The sequence below is a fragment of the Callithrix jacchus genome, chromosome 13 (assembly GCF_049354715.1).
Source record: "Callithrix jacchus isolate 240 chromosome 13, calJac240_pri, whole genome shotgun sequence".
NCBI classification, from domain to species: domain Eukaryota; kingdom Metazoa; phylum Chordata; class Mammalia; order Primates; family Cebidae; genus Callithrix; species Callithrix jacchus.
The window spans coordinates 11,864,941-11,886,037 of NC_133514.1; the positions used below are offsets into that span (position 1 = coordinate 11,864,941).

Sequence of the window (21,097 nt, forward strand, 5' to 3'; positions counted from 1 at the left end):
TAAGATACACTGCAATGCAGGGCACTACTTTTCAAAGTAAACCCACTGTAATAAGATACACTGCAATGCAGGGCACTACTTTTCAAAGTTAACCCACTGTAATAAGATACACTGCAATGCAGGGCACTACTTTTCAAAGTTAACCCACTGTAATAAGATACACTGCAATGCAGGGCATTACTTTTCAAAGTTAACCCACTGTAATAAGATACACTGCAATGCAGGGCACTACTTTTCAAAGTAAACCCACTGTAATAAGATACACTGAAATGCAGGGCACTACTTTTCAAAGTTAACCCACTGTAATAAGATACACTGCAATGCAGGGCACTACTTTTCAAAGTTAACCCACTGTAATAAGATACACTGCAATGCAGGGCACTACTTTTCAAAGTTAACCCACTGTAATAAGATACACTGCAATGCAGGGCATACACTTTTAAAAGTTAATCCACTGGAAAAAGAAAATAAGTCCATTTTAGCTCGCTTGACAGCACTGCTTTCCTTCCATAATAAGATCCTTTGTATCCCTAAAGTCCTTTGCTTCATCTTTTTTTCTTTATATTTTCTGAAATGTAAGTTTCCTACATGACACAAGACATGGAAAATGTCTTCTTGTTTCTCCCTCTATGTTTATTATTGTTTTGTGTGAGATTCAAAAGAATTTTCCAAGTGGAACCCTGTCCTTTGCTGGGCATCTCAGGATGTAGACAGGTGGCGGCAGGAACGGGGACAGAGAGGGAGAGTCCCTATTCTCATCTTCCCTCCATCTGCAGCCCAGTCTGTGTTCTCTTCTTCTACCAAACACGCTTGAGTGCCTAAAGGAGAAGGCATAGCTAGAAAGATGGCAAAGGGAGCTACCCAGCAAACTGCATCTCATGACAGAAACATCAGCTCTCCTGCTATGCAGGGGACCGACTGCTAACATAGATAACACGGGCCCCCAGTACCAAATATGGGACTCATGGATGCCGAAGTGGGAGGAACCTCCAAGGAGGCTCCCAGACCCTCCCAGGTACTTCCCTACACTCCACAGAGGGCCCTGGTGGTCATCAGTACCAGATCAGCGTAGCAATTTCTTTCATATATATATATATTTTTGTGAGTGCGCTAAACAGAAAGCTAGCTGCTGCTGAGTGGCTTTTTATTGGCAAGACAGCAAGAAAGCACTCTCTCCTCAAGAAATTGGCTATTTGCAGAAGGCAGGTCTCCCAAGAATGTTCTGCAGCATGTCTACTACCTTGATCATTGCTTTGCCTCACAATTCTTTGTCTCACGATGAGAATGTGTGTGTGTGTGTGTGTGTGTGTGCGCGCGCGCGCGCATGCGCGTGCGTGCACACGTGCGCGCACACGTGCGCACATGCTTATCTGTGGCTCTGGCCTGTGGTTACTGAAAACTGCAGAGAAAGGGACTGGAATGCTCTCTCCACCTCTTCTTCCACCCAAACGAAGACAGGATCGGGCAAGATGACTTCAACAACAGAGACACATCTCAAAAACAGTTCAGAGCACACCCCAAAGACAGTTCAGATGGGCAATGCAGAGATGGCAAGCCTGCTCGTCAGCTGGGCGGCGCAGGATGCTCTGATATGCTGTAAGACAGAGCTGATTTTTTAAAAGGAAAATATAGCCGGGGCCTCTTTCTCCCCCGGTTGTTGTTGACTCTCCAAAACACTGGCTCTGGCACGCTTTCTGATCCCTGGAGTTTGATGCACGTTTGATTCACAGACGGCAGCGTGTCTGCACCAGATGGCCTCGAGTTAATGAACACAAACTCATCACTTTTGCTCACCAGGGAAATGTGCAGCTCAATCTGATTTGTACTCTACAACTAAAAATATTTGAGTATTTTTAGGGAGCATTTTACCGAGACAAAATGGCACTTCAGGAAAGCGTTAAAAGAACAGAGACTAACCAGCAAATTGCAGCTGCAATCTTCTCCATATTGATAAGCCAGCTCCTCAGATCATTCTTTCACCAACGTAAAAGCAACATTCATGCACAGGGATGCACAGGGATGATGGCCTCAATCCATCCTCCCTGCCTCCTCTTCAACTCTGCTGCCCTGCCCCAAGCCGAACTTGCAGTCCCAGAGCGCAATGGAGAACTCTTTCCAAACACTAGATTTTCTTTTTCACATACCAGCAAAAATATAGGGCACACACACACACACACACACACACACAGTCTTTTCTATATTACTGTAATGTCTTCTCAGCTGCATGCCTTTATATATGATAATTTAAGGATTCAGGAAAAATTCACTACATGAACTGAACCCTACAACATCCCCATCTCATCCAGCAAGGGCAGAACTCAGTTCATGGAGTGTTCTCTAGCTCATCGGCACCAGCACACAAAATAGGTGATGCCCAACGATGAATCAGGAAGTAGGAAGCTATTTCATCCAGCTCATTTCTCCCTTTTCCAAACTCCCACATTTCCTGCTGTTTTATACAGAAATCTTAGCGATTTGACTAAGGAACATTAAAGTCATAACTTTCTGAGTCAGTGCAAGCCTCAAAACAGTCGACGACCACACAACTGGGTTCTCTTCTCATTAAATGTGACCATTGGACAGCCAGGATCCAGAGAAGCACCTCATGGCCTTAAAACCTGCACCTCTCCTGGGAATTTATTAGGAAAACCAGCCCTTGTTCACCCAGACCTGCTGTATCCAAATCTGCATTTTACCAAGATCCCCAGGTGACTTTGGTGAACATCAAAGTTTGAGAAGTAGTGCCTTCTGATCATCTCACTGTGGATATTATCTTCGAATCTGCACCAAGAGTCCTCTTACAGGTGGCACTGTCTAAATGGGGAAGTAGTGTAATCATCTCACATCCTTCCTACAAAGATATTTGATAAATATCAGGCATTCACAGAAATCTTTCACTGTTTTCTTTCTTTCTTTTTTTTTTTTTTTTTGGGACAGAGTCACCAGGCTGGAGTGCAGTGGCGCAATCTCATCTCACTCCAACCTCTGCCTCCCGGGTTCAAGCGATTCTCCCGCCTCAGTCTCCTGAGTAGCTGGGATCACAGGCATGCGCCATTACGCCTGGCTAATTTTTGTTTTTTTAGTAGAGGTGGGGTTTCACCATGTTGGTCACGCTGGTCTGGAACTCCTGACCTCTTGATCCACCCACCTCAGCCTCCCAAAGAGATGGGATTACAGGGGTGAGCCACCACGCCCGGCCAAACCTTTCACTTTTTACAGAGATAATCTATATAAATAAAAGTCACTTTCAGACCAAAACAACCATCATTCATTACATGATGCTTTTTGGTAGAGATGAGCATGAGGGAGGGAAACAGGTGAGTTTTCACTCAAACGGATGAGCTTGGAGACAAGATGTCACTACTGAGGAACAAGCTTCCACGAAGCATCTCAGGTTGACCTTGGCAGGAGGTTGCCTGACTCACGGGCTTCTGCTGTGTAGGCAGCTTAACTGACGTTCTCTTTCCAGTCAATTCTGGAGCAGTTGCAGAGAATTCACGGGGAATAGGAGTTTTGGAGGGTGGTTTAAAAACACAGTCTTTGTTACCTTAAGGAATGCCACAGGCAGGGCGGGGCAGTGGGAAGCTCTCTGGCTGTCCTGGACTTGCCACTTCTTCTCCCTGACAGCTGACTGCACAGAGGGCTGAGACAGTCTGAAGCAACCCTGGGAACTGGAAGAGGGAAGGCGCATTGCTGTGAAGGCGGGGAGCGCGAGGCCTCGGTGGGAGTCAGCTGGGGACTTCGTCTGCTCCGTGCTGACACCATCAAGGGCTATCGGCCTTGGTAAGGAGCCACTGTGCCCAGGCTATAGATAGAGGGCCAACCAGTTATGAGCCCACTCAGCCTGAAGCCCAGCAAAGCTGACTCTGCAAATTTGAGAGCTATTTTGTGGTTCCAGTTCAAACATGGCTGATGACCAGTGAGTTCCAATGCAGTGAGACAATGATGGTGGTCCTGACTCCCTGGACTCTAAAATCTACCTTATAGTAGATTCGCTGGATGTCAGAGTAGAAAGGGCTTTATAGGCCTTTTCATCCACAGTGTCAGATCTAAATCCCTTCCAAAGCCAGCAAGAACCGTCAGTGAGTGAAGGGAGAAGCATCCGGACGGCGCTGTCCAGTCCAGCACTCTAACCACTGGCAGCACACAGTGGCCAGAGATTTGGAACATGGCTACTACAAGCTGAGAAGTGCTGTGAGTATAAAACACGAAGTTTCTCAAAGATGCAGTAACTGTGGGGATGGACGGTGGGGACCAGAGCTAACTGCAAAGCAGGCGTCTTTGTGAGAAGCATCAGAATTCAAACTTTAAAGAAAGGAAAGAAGACTGCAGACCAAATTCCATGTGTAGGTCTCTGGATTGTGTGGCTAATGCTTTCACACAAAAAGTGGTGCCCCAAATGGCCTAGCTGGAGAATGGAAAGTTTGAAATACAATCTGAGGTATCTGGACTCAGGAGAGTCCATCAGTTCTCCTTACCGAGGCCTGTTTAACCAAGCTACAAGCTTCACTGGCAGCTGGAAGGGAACCTGCGACCTTGAGTAAGTGTTCACCTGTCTGGAATGTGTGTCTGTAACACAAGGAGGTGCCAAGGGAAGGCCCCTTGATGCCTCTGGGATCCAACATGCTAGCGGCAGTGAGCCTCACAGAGAGAACTCAGGAGTGACTGGTCACAGGCATCAAGGACACAGGGCTAGTGGGGCCAAAACAGCAATGGGGAGACGGCAGTTTTCTGAGAACTGAAAGAGCCCCAGCTTGTGTTAGTAACATTTCATTAAATGAGTATTTCTTGCTTTCTGATCAAGGCGTGCCAGACCCTGTGCTGCGCATAGAGAAGCTGGCCACAAAAGCAGCTCAGGGAGGGTCTTCCTGGCACGAGCCAGGGGAGGCCCACAGAGGGGAACAGAGACCTGTGCTCAAGGGACGTTACAAGGTCACGAGTGCACGTTAGCGAACGTGCAGGAGGCTACGCGGCAGCAGAGGAGAAGAACGACACCAAATGGAGGTGGGGCGGCCTCACGGAAGAGTCAGCTTTAATTAAACCCCAAAGAATGAATAAGAAAGGAAAAGATATTCTAGGCAAAGGAACGGTATGTGTGCAGGCCGAGGGTGATGAAACCACAGAGAATGGGGAACAGCATGGCGGAGCAGAAACTCAGCTCACTGCATCCGACGCACAGATTGTTATTAAAACATTTGAAATGGCTGCTTTGCAACTGCGACAGCCAAGGTGAATCCGCCGGCAACAGTCAATGTTGACGCTACCCAGAGCAATTTCTAAATGTGAACTTCAGCAATTTGAACGACAAATGTATTCTGTTTTATTTCTAATTGTTTTAGTTTATGATTATCATGTATAATTTGCATTATCTACTCATGTTTTAGAACGAATAGATGTATCGGATATGATTATTCAGACTGCGTCGGCACTCTTTCCATCCCATTCTCTCAGGCTGGTGTTCTACACGGGGCTGGCATTCTCTGCATGTTTTATCTTCATCAGATACATAAATCCAAGGACCAAAAATACCAAGCTGGCAGGCTTTTTTAGATGCTGCGAGCGGCGGGGCGGCCGCTTCCCTCTTTTCCACCATGCTGGTCTCTGAGATCATTATGCACTCCCATGTGCCTTGTCCCCAGTAAGCCTTCTCCTGCCAAGACCTCACAGACCTCAGCTACCTGTTGGTCCCCAATTCTGTCAACCCATCCTTCTTTCCAGCATGACGTGTAACTGCCAAGTTTCAATGAGTAAGGAGATAAATATTTTAGCTGCCTTGGTAGTATGAACTGAAATTCTACTAAAGAAAAGCCAGGGCCAGGCCCTGGCTCATGCCTGTAATCCCAGCACTTTGGAAAGCTGAGGTGGGCAGATCAAGAGGTCAAGAGATTGAGACTATTCTGGCTAACATGGTGAAACCCGTCTCTACTAAAAATACAAAAATTAGGTGGGCATGGTGGCACATGCCTGTAGTTCCAGCTACTTGGGAGGCTGAGGCAGGAGAATTACCTGAACCTGGGAGGCGGAGGTTGCAGTGAGCTGAGATCACGCCACTGTACTCCAGACTGGTGACAGAGCGAGACCCCATTTAAAAATAGGAAAGAAAGAAAGAAAAGTCAGTAATCTCTGAATATAAGTTGGGAAATAGGCATTTGCCCATGCTGCTGGTGCAGGTCTCAAGAAAAAAAAACTCCTGGGAAAAGGGTCCTAGCACATATTCAAATACAAAGCAATTTACTAGAACTACCAAAGGAAAGACTGAGTAAACACTGGTGGTTCAGACACAGAAGTATGCTGCTACTCCGTCTATACGGTCTCATGGTTTACAAGCAAACTCTTCACTGCAGGTATGAATTCATCAATCCCAAGTCCATCTCAGGATGAACCCTCCTTAACATAAGGGTTATTCTAGATGCACTGACCAGCTGCATCGTTCATTCATCCAACAGAAATTTATCCTGTGCCTACTCCATAAATGGCAAAGACCAGCTAGAGTGGATGTTTCAATGAGCTCAGTTGAGGAAGAGAAAGAAAACACCTGCACCGATCGCTACAGTACAGCATAGTATATATAACTGCCCCCAGAGACAAGGGAATTTTCAGTCATTGTTTAGGCTGCGGAGGTGGTAAAAGGCAGCAGAAAGGAGGGAGGAAAAGGCATGTCCTAGAAATGATAACTAGGGCAGCTGGATGGAAAAGTCAAGTGCGTGGCAAGGAGTAATGAGCACTGTGGACAAAATTATTTCACAGCATACGGTTGAGAACTCTGAATGCTAGGCTGAGACATGTGAGGCCACAGAAAGATTTTCAACAAGACGGAAGCATAATCAAAGTGGAACTTTGGGATGGCGAAAGAAGATGGATTCGAGAGGGTGACTGAGACTGGAACTCAGTGACCGGCGGCAGGCTGAGGTCAGACTCCAAGCCAGAACAAGGGCTGAGGTGGGAGTTAAAAGGAATGGACAGAAATGGAAGAGATAAAGATGACAGAGACCCATCGATAGCTGCAGGGGACAAGGTAGGTATTTGTGGGCACAGTGAGACTTTAAAAATGGGGGCATCACAAGGAGGAATGGCTTCGGAGAAAGATGGGAAGTTTGATTTTAGACATGCTAATTTTGGGATGCAAGTGGAATATCCAGTTGTGGATATCCATAAGGCAGGGAGAAATGCAGACCAGAGGGTGGAAGGAGGGAGATTTATCAGGCTGCATTTGGTATTCATCAACCATTTGTTTACACAACATTTACTATAAGCTGACAGGAAGCAGGCATAGTCCAAGGGACTAGGGAAGATACAGCGATGAACAAGACAGAATCCATGCCCTCAAGGAGTGTTTGGACCAAAAGGGAAAACGAACCAGTAATGACTAAAATAAAAGAGATATGTGTTGTAATCAAAGCACAGGTGCTGTGAAAACGCATCAGAGGGCGCATCAGCCGGAACGACGGAGTGTGGAAAGAGGGTCTATGAAGACAGGGAATGAGAAGCAGCAGCACCTTCGGATGAGGGAATGGTGAGAGGCTGAACATACAGATGGGCACTAGTCTGACTATATAAAAAAAGAACCTTGACCCACAACCTGCAGCAACCAGCCCAGGAAGCCAAACAACAACCCCTTTAGCAATCACCCCCAAATGGCCAGGACTTGATTAATTTCCCTACAGTTTCCCTAATTTTTGTCCTGGCTTCCAATTCTAGGAATAACTCAAGAAAGCCAAATACGTACCCCTAACCTATTACACAACATTCCCCATATCTTTTAGCCCACCTGCAACTTCCCAGGCCAACAGCCTGCAATCAGGACAACTTGAAGCTTTCCCTCTTTTCCACTCTGGAGCTTTCTCTCTCTTCTGCCTGCCCTTGAGTCTCTGCTGAATGCAAGTGCTAGTGGCCAGCTCTCTGGCTGCTCTGATTCGAGAGACTTTCCTTGTTTCCACTTGGTGGTCTTTGTTTATTTCCATATCAGCATGTGATTCATGAAAGCTGGGGTGCAGTGGATGCATCATGGGATGAACAGTCCCCAGAGTGGGGGAAGGTGCTTTCACTTAGGAGACTGGGGAGCCAGTAGCCCTATTAGGGAGGACTTTATAAGCCATGAGCAGGACTATGAAGTGAATTCTGAGTGCCAAGTCATCCACACGGAGGTGAGAGCTGATTCTGAATCTTTAGGCCCATCTTTTCAGGACCAGGTTCAGGGACTAAACAAAGGAATGGGTGAGGATAAGACTACATTTATGGAGGTCAAGACCCTAAGTCACTTAGCCTTTGCCCGCATATAAGAGGAAAGAGGGCCAGGGATGGCCTGGTATCCTTAAGGAGCTTTGTAATTTGGAACAATGCACAAGAGGTCACTGCACAATCTGCTCTCACATACACATACATAGAAACACAACACAATGACCCAAGCAAATAAACAAAAACATTAAGAAGGAGTGGATGGCTGAATTATGATTCTGTATGTAGGTTGTAGGTTGCCAAGTGGTTAGACTAAATAAAAACCTGAGTGAGCTGCAATGCCTCCATTCTGAACAAAGGCTACAACCAAAAGGTAGACTTGACCTTTTAGTGTCTTCCTAGTGCCTTTAACACATCCTGATTCGTCAAAACTTTTTAGAGTGAGCTTAAAACACCAGAAAAGAAATGGATCCTGAACAAGGCGCGTCTCATAACTATTTTTAAATATGCAATATGTAATCGAGATGTTTAGCATCTCATAAGTTTTTTGAAAATACATTTCTTAGAATTCTTCGTAATTATTTGTAATCATATATCACATTCATATAGTCCTCTATCATTTTGAAGATTCTTCCAATCATATTTGATTTTTACATAGTGTAGGAGATGAAATGAGTGAGTGTGTGTGTGTGTGTGTGTGTGTGTGTGTTTGTGTGTTGATGTTAGGGGGTGATAATGGTGGACCCTTGGATCCCTTGGCCCAAGACTTCGTTATTAATGAGGAATGTGAATCCTATGATCACGTACTCATATCGAAAGGGATGTGACATGGACAACATCTCAACAGGCTGGCCCTCCAGGCACACTTAGTAACCTATTCCTATCTACCCACCATGGAAACTAAGGCTAAGGTGGGAAGATCATTACAGTGACAGCCTCAACAAATCACACCTCCTGGTGTCTACACTAAGAGGGGCAGTCCCCATCCCCACATTAACCTTCGGCTTGAACATGTGACTTGCGTTAGCCAAGAAACATCAGCAGAGGAAGCAGAAGCTTCATAAGCACTTGGAATTGGGGCTCAGCATCGTGTCACCATCTCTAGAGCCAACCCAGGCCAGGCTAACCCTGAGGGGGAAAAGCCATGGAAAGAGAGAGAGAGAGAAGTCCAGAAAGAGAGAGAGAGGTCCAGACAGCCCGATCATCCCAACCGAGCCCACCCTCCAGGTGACTCACCAACCGAATGCTGTCCCATGAGTCCAGGCAAAATCATCAGAACAATGCAGCCAACCCATAGAATCACGAGAATAATTATGCTTGTCTTAAACCACCATTATTGCACTAGTGTGTTATGCTGCAATAGATAAGTGGCACACCAAGGAAGAATAAATATGATACACTAAGAATAAATAAAGATGTGGTTCCCAGGCCCAGAGTGAATCTGAGGTCTTGTACACCACCTCATACAGTAATGGAGAATGTGTTGGTGGACTGAGCTATCACTGACATGCAAACCTGAGATCAGGCTCTGGAGTCACTCAGACTCATGGCAGTTAGCTCATTCAGATCCTTAATGATCCTCATTCAATGCAACATACTCCTTCCCTCAAGACAATTGGAAATGGCTGGCTTTGAATGCCTGAGAGTGGAGGGTATCAGCCATCACTCTATAGGTCACCATTAGAGGTAGACAGCTGCTGAGAGATCACTGTACAGATGGGGTGAAGGGAGACCAGAGAGATCAAGGCACTTGCCTTGATCACACTTCTATTAGTACAAGGGACAACATGAGAATCCAGGTCTTCTCAGCCCAAAGCTAGTATCTTTTGGGTGATCATGCAACTTCCTTAGCAAGAGGGAGAAGCTCAAGTCCTGTGGCTTAGAGATATGGCTCCCGTGTCAGTTCTAGGCAAGATGCTGCTACCTGGGACTATAGAATGTTCTATCTTCAAAGTGATCTTTGGATAAACAAGAGCCACAAGTGGTATCTCCCAGAGAGACACTCAGCAAGACTAAGGATGAATCAATTGATTCATTCATTATTGATACTCACATATGTCTGAACAGGATCTGAGGTAGCAGAGCCCACAGAGTGGGCTATATTATTCTATTTGTCTGGGTAGATAAAACTAGTTATTTACAAGAAATTATTTTAAAATCTCTGTCTTTTGTTTTTTTGTTTTGTTTTGTTGCTGTTTGCATGTGAAGTCTTCAAATTTATGTACGATGTTTTAACAATATTGAAATTTTCCCAGCAGGAATCTATTGATTTGTATATGCAGGTCTCTAGGGACCCCCACCTCCCACCGCCATTACAGATGAAAAGTGCTACTTTTACTTTTGTTGAATAAGGAGAACTGGGTTACCTACCCTCACCAAGCTCTCCCATGAACTTATTAGGAGACAATTAAAGAGTGGTTTGGGAATGCAGTTTGCAAATAGATAGTGCTACAAAAGCTGACATTCTACTTTGGGGGGAGGGATGGGGGGAAGAAAAAGAAAACCATATGCCAGAAACAAATTCTAATCACCATACATCATGCTGCAAGTTATTCAACTGTAATAATACTATTCGGTTTAATTCCACCTCGAAAACACTGATCACTCCCGCATGACATACAGCATGGATTGTTGGGTCTGACATGTAAACTAATTACATCCGATCTTAGCTCTGCCTTCAGTCTGTTGGGAAGGCAGATAGAGATGGCATTCTCACCATGGAGACTGGAATCCCTTCGCCCTGCCATGCTGCTGAGTGAGTTGGGAAAAGAAACAATTGAGACCAAGAGATGGAAAAGCTGGTCATGATTTCTAAAAGTAGCGATTGCTATAATATTACAAATGTATCCAAGAATTAGTTGTGAAGATAAAATGTGTTTGTGTGTGTGTGTGTGCATGTGTGTGTGTAATGCTTATGGAAGATGCCAGTTCCTTTCCACACATTATCTTATTTAATTTTCCCAGCAAGCCTATGAAGCAGCTATTTTTTATTATCCACATTTTATGTATGAGAAAGTTCAGGCCAGAGAAGTTAAGACTCCTGTCCAAAGTCGCACAGTGGCAGAGCTGGGATTGGAAACAAGCTGTCTTTCACCTGAGCCTGTTCCTTAAGCCACTCAACTGAGATGCAGGGGCAAGCCCAGTGGGCAGAAGCTCTGGGTTATCATCTGGGCTTGGCACCCATGCTGTGTGAGCTTGGGAACATCGCTTCACCTCTCTGGTCTATAAGACCAGGGAACTGGGCAGGGTTCGGGGGCCTTACCTAAGGCCCTGCCCCAGCTCTGCTTCTCATCATACAACTGCCTCAGCTTTGACTTCTGCGCTTCTCTGTGGGGCAGACCAACAGGTTGGGGTAACCTGTGCAATCAAGATCAGCATTTCGGTGTGGATCAGAGGCCCTGGGCACCTTCAGAATCTTTTCCAGGATCCACCAGGTCAAAATTTTTCTTATCATCATGCTAAGATCTATTTCCCTGTTCACTCTTGTGCTCTCATGAGTGCAGGTGAAGTTGTTTGGGAAGCTATGGAGTGTGATGACATCGTCACTCTGATGGCTGATGGAATGAATGTGTGCTTGGGTTTTCAAAATTTCTCAGTTTTAATTTTTAATCTGGTAAATATCGAACAAAAGTTTGTTGGGGTCCTCAGTAATGTTTTTGTGTAAAGAGGTCCTGAGGCCAAAAAGTCTGAGAACTGCTGTCCCAGGCCATGCCTGCAAGACCCATGGAAACAAGAGCTGACAATTCTCAACCCCCTGGAGAACGGAACTTAATAATGAAAAGCGTTGCTTTTGCACAGCTGATTACTAAGCAGACATTTTTAACTCCTCGAACCCAGCTGACACACACAGCTTAGATGGCTGTGGGAAAACACTCCTAGATGAGGACCTCATGGTTAAGCTTCCCTCAGGCATCTAACCCTGGGCTGAGAGGCTACCACACAAGAGGCATAGCTTATGTCAGGGGAGGAAATGCATTGATGGAAAACAGAGTTCTAGGTGTATCCTAGCTGGCACTGTCCAGAGCCATGCCTTCCTCATCAACAGCTGACTGTCTCATGTTCACATCTCTTGGGCAAGTTATCTGCCCATTCATGCCCATTGCGGATAGAGCTGCGGATAGAACACTGCAAGTCAGGAGCTTGGCGCATGTCATCTCACTTACGTCACACCATCGACCTCTGAGGTTCATATGATTACATCCATTTTACAGAGTAGGAAACAGCCTGAGAGGTTAAGTTACTCGTCCAGGCTGAAACAGGTACCTAAGTCTGTCTGATGCCCAAGACTAAGTACTAGTCTACTACCTTGAGCTGTCCAAGCCTAGCTCTGTATGAAAGTCACTTAGAGAGTTGATATGGTTTAAACATATGTCCCTGCCCAGCTCTCATTTTGAAATGTAATCTCCAGTGCTGGAGGTGGGGCCTAGTGGAAGGTATTTAAATCATGAAGGCAGATCCTTGATGAAAGGCTTAGGTCATTCTTTGGTGGTAAGTCAGCTCTCACTCGAAGTGCACATGATATCTGGTCACTGAAAAATGTGTGGCCCCTCCCCCCAGCTCTGTCTCCCTCGCTCCTGCTTTCGCCGTGTATGTGCTTGTTTTCCCTTCGCCTTCCTCCACGATTAGAAGCTTCCTGAGGCCTTCCTAGAAGCCGAGCAAATGCCAGCGCCATGCTTTCTGTAAAGCCTGCAGAACCAGGAGCCCATTCAACCTCTTTTCTTTATTCATTACTCAGTCTCAGGTATTTATGGCAATGCAATAACGGCCTAATACAGGAGTGTTACACATTTCACATTTCCTGGCCCCACCCCGAAGGACCCTAATGCAGCAGGTCTGGGTGGGGCTCTAGAACTCACAGAGCCTACAGTCACTCTGGACCTCGGCATCTAAATTAAGGATCTGATCAGTTGGAAATCTTGCTTCATGTTGGAGGCTGTTTCCACATCAACGTATTTGTGGCTTTCTTATCAGGGCCATCTTTTTTCTCAAAGAAATAGCATTTTGATTACTGCACAAGAACTGTTCTTTCTGTGAAGACAAGTGGGGACCAAGTGAACAGAGAAGCCGATGTGAGACACTCCTTGCTGACGCCTCTGTAGGTTTTAATTCTGCGTGTAGGTTGTTTCCACGCCCCTCCCGCTAATACGGAGGTATTGGTAAATACCTTTTGAACTGAATCGACACGTGCCGTCCTTACAACTGCAGAAAGTGGGCATAATAACTTCCAGTCTGGAGGGGTGTGGTGGCTCATGCCTGTAATCCCAGCACTTTGGGAGGCTGAGGCAGGTGTTTCACTTGAGGCCAGGACTTCGAGACAAGCCTGGCCAACATGATGAAACTCTGTCCCTACCAAAAATACAAAAAGTAGCTGGGCGTGGTGGAACATGCCTGTAGTCCCAGCTACTCACGAGGCTGAGGCAAGCGAATCCCTCAAACCCAGGAGGCGGAGGTTGCAGTGAGCTGAGATGGTGCCACTGCACTCCAGCCTGGGTGACAGAGTGAGACGTTGTCTCTGATACATAGATAGATAATTCCTAATGTGACGGCACACAGGCTTGCCACAGTGTGTGGAACTGGGATACATTTTTTCTGATTGTCAAAATCTAGCTCAACACCCTGGTAATATTAACCCATAGAATTACGGACACCTGGGGTCAGCTTGGGAGAGCTGAGAACGGCACCAGGCTCTGCTGAAAATGGGCGGCTATGGCCCCGTGGTCTCAAGGGGCCGCCGGTTCCCCTTTGCTGTCTCTGTCCCAGCTGTGACAGCATTATTGACCACTCATATTCTCACAACTCACGGGCCAGGAAATGGCAGTGCTGATAGCTCTATCATCGTAGACACACCTAAGCCAGCCAGTGTGGCTGCCTTGAGGATCCATGAAGATCTTATGGAGAGGGCGAGCAGAGGCCTGTGTGGGTCAGGACCTGAGACCAGCGTACAAGTCTACACAGGGTCCCTATGTTCTGTCTCATGAGTCATCAGACAACCTGTATTGAAACCCCTTGCTTTACAAGGAATAAAACAAACACAAAAATCCTGACCACAAGGATCAGGACAGACACTGAATTCATTTCATTTGTGTTGTATATGTTGACATCTAAAGAGGTCCATTGCAGAGATAGCCAATATGGGCCTGAATCAGACATTATAGAAATCCATGAAACAAAGTCGGGTCGAATTTCAAAAATGAGTTGCCTTCTCAAGAGAAGTTATTTAGCCAGAAAAGTTATAGAAGGGGCTGTCTCCACACTCACAGAAAGGGATGGTAACGAGTTTTACAAACTGCAAGTCCAACACCATTGCCCGGTTGGTGTCCCTGACTTATAGTTTTCATTCGGAAGCCATGGGGCTGGGAAGGACAGGGGCCAGAGAGAAGATCAGTGAAAATTTGCATCTGTCAAGCACTCTCAACTTATCTCTGCAACTTATCTCTGCAATCAAGTTCATAAGAAAAAGGGAATAACCCCAGTGAATTAAAAAATGGAAAAGAATAAAACACCAGATCTTTCATCAGGTAGAAAATGCAGTTTGGCAAGGACTGGAAACGCCTGGAACTTGCTCCCCACAACCCAATTCTGCCAAAACCTTACACTTGTGGAGCATTTCCTGGATGACAACCCTTGGACTGCATATCAGCTCCCTGGAGAATCACAAAAACCCCCAGTGAGAGTGAACAGGGCAAGGGCTGCTAGCTCAATTTTGCAGGTTAGGAAATTATTTGTTTGAAGTGTATGAATCACCAAAGCACCACAAAAGTCCATTAAAGGGACTTTCAGGACACAGGAGGCACTTCTTGGAGAGTTCCTGTCTGTGTGACTTCTTCACAGGATTTTCTCAATCCTAAAATAGCTTTTCCTTCTATATAATTCTTCTTTAAATTTTATATTATCATTTTTGATTGACAAATCATAACTGTATACCTTTATGGGGTCCAATGTGATGTTTTAATATATGCCTACAGTGTAGAATAATCACATCAAGCAGGTTAACTCATCCATCCCCTCACTTACCTTATTTTTTGTGGTGAGACATTTTAAATGTGCTTAGTTATTCTGAAATATACACTGCATTACTGACTGCCGTCACCCTGCTGTGCAATAGATCTCAAACCCTATCCCTCCTGTGGATCTGAAACGCTGCACCCTTTGATCAACAACTCCCCCTCCCTTCCCCACTCCACCCTGGCCTCTGGCCTTTCCATTCCCTGCTTTAGGATTTCAACTTCTTTAGATTCCACATATAAGTGAGATCATGCGCTATTTGTCTTTCTGCGCCTGCCTTATTTCACTCAATATAAAGAACACAACGATTCTTCACCACCTTTCACCTTCTGCTAGTATTTCTTTCCTGGGGGCTACTTTTCTAGGTTCTTCTTCCACACACCGTGTGCACAGTGGTTCACAGTTTTCTTTCCTACTCCTGCCTAATTCCTCACTCATCCTTATTTGACTTTTTCTCCCACTGAAGGATATTTTTTTCTTCCGCTGCTCTTTGATCATCCCTTAGGTTCATTTCTCGTATCTTCTGTCAACTCCCCTAAGCCCTGCTTTCCTGGGCCACCTAGTTCACCTCCCTGTTTCCACATTGTATCAGAATTGCATCAGAAACAGGAAGCCCTGCTGTCATAACAAAGAACGTGCGCATTTGTGAGGACCACTTACAAACTGATTCAGCAGCCAGAAGGCACCTTGCTGCATACTAATAACGCTTTAATAACGTTTTCTTGAAGATGACTGCACCGGGGTGAGTTGAGCAGAGGAGGCTGCAGTGAGCCCCAGCATGGCTGAGGAGGACCAGGGATGCAGCAGCTGCCTAGAGAGGGGGAGTATACGGTTCAAGCTGAAAAATCATTCACTGGAGGATACTATCAAGGAAAATGTAACAATATTCAACATCATAATCAGAAAAATTTACCAACTTCCAGAGGCAGAGAAGAATCTGCTTGAACATGGATCAATGTGTATCGAACTTAATGCTGTTTTCTGTGGCCTAGTAGCACACAGTCTTTTTGGACACATCTTAAAAGTGACACAGGCTCAGCAACAGTAGTGACCGCATTTGACTGTGCACATGCCTCACAAGGGGTTTGTGAGTTTGCCTCTGCAGACAGATGATGTGCATTGTGAAACCTGTCCCATTCCAAGGCATGGAGTAGCTGGTCTTATTTCTGGTGGTCTCTACCGTTGTTTTCTGGGCTAAATGGGTGAATGGCAGCCTCGTAGCCATGTAGGACTCAGCCCTGCTACCAGAGAAAGGAAATGATTCACTGGATTAGAATTTCTACGACTGTCTTTATAAAGATGTTAATTCCCATTTTGCTTCAGACTGTGTCTGCAGCAAACGTTTGGTCTAGACAGCGGCTTATAAAGGTCCTTCAACTGCCTAAACCTGGCCTAGAAATTCACTGATTTCAAGAAAATGTGTATACACACACACGCATAATAGTAAAAATAACCTATCTCTAATGTATAAATAAATATAGACTTGTAGTCATGTAAGTTACAACTCTGGGACCTAAATCAAAAGGCTACACAGAGCAACAAAAAGCTGAATCCCAGTAATGGCTACTCATTTAAACAAGAGCATAATTTCACCAGTTTGCCCAATATTGTCTCTTCCCCTTACTTATTCCATTCTATATTAGATGTTGAGCTTGGTCTGTAACACACAAGAGGGAAAAAAAACCATACAGCAATTTTCACTGATGACTCTGTAAAGAAGCCAAACAGAAATGAAAATGTTAAAAAAAAAGGATTAAAAATTTTTTTCCCATCACAAGTGCTCGGGTGTTAAGCTCTGTGGATTCCTGAAACCACACAGCACCCCTTGTGTGAATGTGTGTGAAAATAATATATTAGTGTTTAAGTCAACCAAGTGTCTCTGGCAGAATAATAACCCTCAACCCAGGTCTTTTTTTTTTCTCACACTATTTTTCTTTCCTACTAAATCTTGCTATTTTATTAAAAGATTTTGTGTTTGCAAATGTGTTTCTGCCACCAGAAGGAACCATAAAAAATCCTCAACCATTCGCCCTGATCTTGACAAATTAAACACTAGTGACACATTCTTTTAATGTAATATTGGCAAGATAAGAAATGAGGAGAAAGGGAGGAGCGATCTTCCTCCCAGAGCCCATTCCCTATTTATAAATCAGTGAGGGTGTGACATGTCCAGAGGGAATCTACTTGGCCCAGTGACGGAATGGAATAAGCATGCACAGAGCTTGGATATGAGCAGGTACAGAGCTTGGAAGCAGGGAGCTGGAGAGTGCATCCCAGGCTCCCCTATGTACATATTGTGCTGTCTCTAGCTACCAGCTTCTTCTCCTGGAAGGCAGGGATTAGAGTGACAGCCTCACAGGCTCCCTATGAGAAGCAGAGGAGAGAATGTTTGTGAAAGTTCTTTCTGTATCAAGTCTGCTGACTGGTCCTATGTTGAGGGGTGGAGGCAGGTGACTATCCACAGCCAAATTCCAGTGGGTGTCCTAGCTCTGGGGATTGGAGGCTCTGGGTGTGGCTGATCCTCACTCATTAGCAGGGACCCCAAGTCCCCAGCCAAAGGGATCCCAAGGCAGGTAGCTGCAGTTCCACTCCGAGGCTTCTCCACACCTGTCTGGCCAAGTGCAAGATCAGGCGCTGGGGTCATGGGTTTACTAGGCCATGGGGTCAGGACAAGAGTCACCTGCAGCTCTGAGGCAACATGGTGATTCCAATTGTCTCCCGAGTTCAGCGGTGAACCCAGCAAGAGGAAGGTGATTTTCAAAGCAGTCAGGCTCGGGTGTAGACGTCGCAATGGAGTACTGGCCTGGCAGCTTTGGAGCCACGGGGCATGGCCAAGGTAAATGGAATCTGACAGCTAAACTCAGGCCCAAGCCTCAAGTGCAGTGTCTGTGAGAAGAAAGAGGCACAAGGCCGGATTTCAAATCCAAACACTACAAAGAAAACAGAGCTAGGTGTTCAGGGTGAAGGAAAAGGTGGCCCACTTTCCCTTAGGCACCCTGCTTTTGTCCTTCACCCTCATCACACTCCAGGGAGAAGCTGATGACATTGACCCTGGCCCGATCTGGGCGGCTGGGTGGGGCGCGTGGTGCGAGGGGCGGTCCCTGTGTCCGGCCTACCCTGCACGCGCCGTGACTGTGACCGGGTCTCTGCCCGCATGGGGCAGGGGCGTGGGGCATGAGAACCGGGACACGAGAGCCTTTTCTTCCTCCCCTCTAGCAGCCAATGGGCAGGCTCGCCGTGCTGGCTGCCTTGGAAACGGGAAGAAGGCACTGAGGGGCCTGAACAGCCATCACGTGGGCCGGGTGTTGGGTGGGGGTGGGGGTGGCGGATGGGGGCGGCAAGTGCGGGGGGGGGGGGGGGGGGGGAGCGGAGGGTGGCGCGCTGGAGTTAAATGGTCCCACCAGAGGGAGTAAGGCACATTTTGAAGTAAGTGCGAAGCGGGACCATCTATTTTCTTTCTTTCTCCTGCCCTTTAAGCGCTAAATACACATGCACAAACACAAATGGCCTTTCATCTCCGCTCCCAAGGTGCTCCCGGCTCTCTGGCTTTCGTGGCAAACATGAAAGCTCTGATCTCTGGAAGCCTTAAATGAACATCGCATCGGTGGCGGAAATGCAAGCGGGCGTCCCACGGCCGTGCAGGAGCAGGCCGGGGAGCTCGGGACCACGCGGGGCTGCAACACAATCGACGGGAATTTGAAAGGCAAACGTACTGCCCCTGCAGGAAACAGCAAACCCTCCTTCACTCTCGGCGCCGAGAAATGAAAGGGCCCTTGCGCCCCCTCCCCCTCCTGGTAGTTTCTCTGATCCTATCATTCCGGAGCCGCTTTATAGAGGCTGAACCAGGGCCAGGCTTATACATCTACCTGCCAGAACAACAAAGACCCTTTTGTTGCTTTCAAATAGACCCTACCCTAGCTGAAATGCTGTGTTTAAAATGCTTCTGCTGCCATCCATTTCTTTTCCATGAAATTTATATATATATATATATATATATATATATGCGGACACACACCCCTATATATATTAGTTGGTAAGATAAGATGTGATATTAACGCAGGCAGGAAGGCAGGCAGTAGGCACTGGGACTTTTTTTCCTCCCTGCCTGCAGCCAATGGGCGGGAACTCAATGCTGTTGCTGTGATCAGACCACAGGAATGGGGTGGGAGGTGGGGAGAGGAAAAACGTATAGGGCCTGTCCTAATCTGATAGGTGAAATTCTTTGAATGTGTTGGAGGAGGGGGAAATGCTGCTTACAAGTATTTTGCACTTGGGTTTAATTCACCTGACGTTCACAGAGTGCCTGCCCAGTGTGAAGCCCTCGTGGAATATTGCCAAAGATGCAAAGCAAGGGAGGGTCCCACTCAGCATCCAGGGCGAGAAGAAATGTGGAAACTCTCATAAAGGGTCAGATGAAATGAGGTGCAAGGCAAGCATAATGGGAACATGGAGAGGGGCGGGCTCTGAGAAGTGTCCTGGAGGGTGGGGAGCTGAAAAGGAAGAATCTGGCCTTGACCAGGCCCCTGTTCTGTGACAGACACTTTACATATACACTATATCATCCTTATAACTGCCTAAGAAGTAGCCACTATTATCCTGTTTAACACAAAGAAAACCCAGGCTTACAGATCAACAACCCAAGGTCATAACTAAGCAAGTACAGAGCCCCTGCTGCCCGAGTCACTGGGGACCTTCCTGGGGTTTTTCTCCATCCACAGACTCTTGGAAGAGGCATCCCTGCAAGGAGTGCAGCTGTGCCTGTAGGTACCATTTCCTGCTCTTCACCTCGGCCATCACCTTCATGAAATCGTGGGCTTCAAACACTCACTGCAGTTTTCCTAATACGTATTATAAACAATTGAGATTTAAAAGACGCACCTGGATACACTATAAAATCATCTTGCATTCCACAGGGGTCTGAACGTCACATATGGGAGCCACTAAACATTCCCCCGCTGCCGTTGGAAGATGAGTAAGAGTGTGGCCCTTGGAGAAATCTGAATTTATTCATTCAAACATCACCCTGTGTTGGCCAGAATTATTTTGTGTCTGTACTTCTATTATAATTATACTAAAATGAAAATGTCTCCTTGGTCCTCACAAGAATGCGTTCTTCCATCGTCAACCTGGGCAGTAGGTGGAATCTTAGGTTGTTTCTGATGCACTTGGATGGAAACGCAGAATGATGCCGGCATCTGCAGGGCTCCACCCAGGGACACACATCCCGCCACTGCAGCAAAGGCCTGCAGCCAGCAGAGGGCAGTCATACAAACCAGATTTTCCATTTGGCCTGAATGTGGATGCACATAGTTTAATATGTAAAGCCCATTATTACAAGCTTTTCCTTTCCCCACCCCCTATTAATGAACAAATGCCCAAGGGTAATACAGAGATTTCTAAATACAGTGCAAGAAAGGGCAATCTGTACTCATACACAGGGAGTCTAGCACACAGTAATAAGTAGAAATGAAAATAATCACCCACATGCAACTAAACCATTACGTCTAAAAAGCTAGCTGTCTACATGGCTGCATACACAGAAATATGGGTGCCTGCCTCCCAGAAATGGGCACCTTTAAAATATTTATTTCACAAGTTCTTATTTAGAGTTCATAATAACACCCGTAATTTTAACCTCAAAGCTACAGAAAGGGACCAAGAGGAATTTTATCCCTATTGCTAGGCATACAGGGAGGGATTTTTCTTTTTGACTAAGGTAAGTAAATGAATTATTCAGGGTCTTTGCATGGACATTTAAAATCATAACTTCATGATTTAAACAATAGCACAAATAAAAAATTTTTTTTAAAGACCAAGAGCTATCTAATCCCCAAACCATAAAATATCAACTGACATTTACCCATGTCTATTCAGGGTCTTCCAACGCAAATAAATGATTTTTCAGTGTTGGTGAAAA

General features: G+C 46.0%; 1 protein-coding gene across 15 annotated transcripts in view; it reads right to left on the reverse strand.

Annotated features, from left to right (window-relative positions):
- The window catches only part of MSRA (methionine sulfoxide reductase A), a 509,296-nt gene that overhangs the window by 75,652 nt on the left and 412,547 nt on the right, over nucleotides 1–21,097 (reverse strand). The window lies entirely within an intron of this gene.